The sequence below is a fragment of the Schistocerca nitens genome, chromosome 10 (assembly GCF_023898315.1).
Source record: "Schistocerca nitens isolate TAMUIC-IGC-003100 chromosome 10, iqSchNite1.1, whole genome shotgun sequence".
Classification (NCBI taxonomy): Eukaryota; Metazoa; Arthropoda; class Insecta; order Orthoptera; family Acrididae; genus Schistocerca; species Schistocerca nitens.
Genome location: NC_064623.1, coordinates 214784903 through 214787616, shown reverse-complemented (window position 1 = coordinate 214787616; position 2714 = coordinate 214784903). Strand labels below are relative to the sequence as shown.

The following is a 2714-nucleotide window of genomic DNA, read 5'->3' as shown; positions in this document are numbered from 1 at the left end:
CACAGAAAATGTTTGGAAGGCAAACCAAAGACTGCGTTTTATTGACAGGACACTTAGAAAATGTAACAGATCTACTGAAGAGACTGCATACGCTATGCTTGTCCATCCTCTTTTGGAGTACTGCTGTGCGGTGTGAGATCCTTACCAAATAGGATTGATGGTGTACATCAAGAAAGACCAAAGAAGAGCAGCATGTTTTGTACAGAAATAGAGGAGAGTGTGTCACCGACATGACACAGAATTTGGGGTGGACATCATTAAAACAAGGGCGTATTTCATTGCAGCAGAATCTTCTCGTGACACTTCAGTTACCAACTTTCTCCTCCGCATGTGAAAATATTTTGTTGATGCTGACCCACTTGTGGAGAAGTGATCATCATAATAAAATTAGGGAAAGGGAAATCGGAGTTAACACAGAAAGATGCAGGTGTTCACTTCTTCCACACACTGTTCGAGATTGGAATAACAGAGAATAATTGTGAAGATGGTTCATTGTAGTAAGTGTAGATGAAGATAGATAGGGTACTGGGATAATGCGACCAAATCATACTACAGAGAAGAATAAATAAAAAACATTAAAAATGTACCTCAAATTTGTGGAACCTATTCCAGACAAGACTAAGGGGGGATATTGTATAAATGGTCATTAGCTTGTTTGACTCACTGTAAAACATCGAGGAGGTAATGGAAAACCTGAACTGATAGATGCTTGAAGGAGGAAGCCAACTATTCTGTAAAACCTTACCTAAATATTTACAAAAACCAGTGTTAAATGAATAAATTAAGAGTATACTACAGCTTGCTCATAATTTTACACCCATAGTGTTGGAGATGATGAAGTTAGATCAGTTAGAGCATTCACAGCAGTTAAACAGCATTCTTCCTGCACTCTTTACGTGATTGGATACCCTAATATTTAGCACTATTGGAAGTACCCGCTGCCGTACACTTCAGTGGTTTGCTCAGTATGTATGTAGATGGAGATAGAGACAAGGTTAAGGAGGATGGGTTCATCCTGTACTTTTGCATAGAAAGGTAACCTGCCTCACCACCATTTTAAAATGGGGACTGTGGATTGCAGTAATATTGCCTGAGGATGAGGGTTTTATTGTCGAATTTACTAAACTTGTATTCATGTATGGTATGAAGTTATGCTCATGAGATGACATGCATGTATATAGTATTGTCCTTTCTATTATTTAATGTAAGTTCAGTTTATTGAACATGTAGTACTTTGCTGCCAGCCATTTATTGAGTGTTTGTTGATTGCATACTTCCTTCATCTTTATACTTTCAGTCAAGTCGTGATATGTTGCTGGCGTTTTCTGAAGAATTTTTATCAGCTGTTGGTGACGTCATAAAGTGTCTGTGACAGTTTGGTTACGTTGTAACTCATGAACAGTCATATCTGAATGAGTTTGATTATACTGTGACCAAGCTTCTTGATCTTCGGGATGGTATTCGCTTGTGGTAAGTGCTTCATGCAACTGAATGACACTGTGACTGTATATATGGATGGTAAAATCAAATTTATTATTGTTTCAATTTACTGAAGGCCATGATTTCACTTTATTTCACTTCATTCCCAGTCGTGTTATGGAAATAATACTGCAAGACGAAACCATCATGTCAAAGCTTAGAGCACCGGCTTGGTCAATACAATGTAGGACTTGCGTTTGCATCTCTAATTTCGGCAGGCTTTGATATAAAAAGCAATATTACATCACGTGACATTGTAGATGGTCACAGAGAAAAAACGCTTTCGTTACTGTGGCAGATACTCCTGAAGTTTCAGGTAAATAGTCAAATCATAGTTTAATAAATGAATTTGAGTCTATATGTTCTAACTCTATTGTTATGTTTTTTGTTTTTTAGCTACCTAAGTATGAGGCTGCTGCAGTGAAGCTACAACGTTGGTGGAGAAGAAATTTGATCATAACTAGTGAAGAATAAGAAAATCAGCTATTACAATTCAGCAGAAATGTAGAGCAACAAAGTTAATGAAGTATGAAAGAAATATTTTTCTAATGAAAAAAGCTGCTGCTGTAGTGATACAAAAATGGGCCAGGAAAGTACTGCCCGGGAAACAACAGAGGAGAATTTTTATTAGACAAAGGGAGAGTGCAGTAGTTATTCAGAGGTGGTGGAGAGCAATTTTAGTACAGCGGCATCGTGAGGTCTTAAATAAAAGAATGGTAGCTAAAGTACTTGACATTCAGAGATGGTACAGATCACAAATGCATATGCGCAAACAGAGGACTTGGTATCAAAGATTGCTTTTGTCGGTCAGCGTGACTCAGTTCGCCGCCGGACGCGAGCCGAGGAGGGTCCGCGATGCAGTCACGCTCGCCGCCGCCGCCGCCGCCGCTGTCCGTAGCTGCCACGGGTCACCGCCTGCGCCAGGGTCCGGGGTGCGGCCCTCGCGCCGCCCCGCCGTCGCAGCTGTCCGTGCTGTCGCCCGCCGCCTGCTGCGCCCGCGCGTGATCGATGCGCCTGCCGCCGCTTTTGTCGGTCAGATTGGTCCAGCAGAGATTTCGAGCCAACAGAGCAATGAAGCAACAGCAGGCTGCTTCCCATCTCCAAAGGGCTGCTGCCTGCAAAATACAGTGTTGGATTAGAGCTGTTCATTTAATGAGAAAAGGACAAACGTCATTTTTGGAACAAAAAAGTAGTGCAGTGATTATACAACAGTGGTATCGAAATATGCGTTCAAC

The 2714-nt window shown here is 41.2% G+C and overlaps 1 long non-coding RNA gene across 1 annotated transcript; it reads left to right on the top strand.

Annotated features, from left to right (window-relative positions):
• The first annotated feature begins 1309 nt into the window (after positions 1 to 1309).
• LOC126210422 (uncharacterized) lies at positions 1310 to 2172 on the top strand. The gene is made up of 3 exons (XR_007540673.1): positions 1310 to 1470; positions 1590 to 1795; positions 1876 to 2172. It is a non-coding gene; the product is annotated as an uncharacterized LOC126210422 (long non-coding RNA).
• Positions 2173 to 2714: the final 542 nt, after the last annotated feature.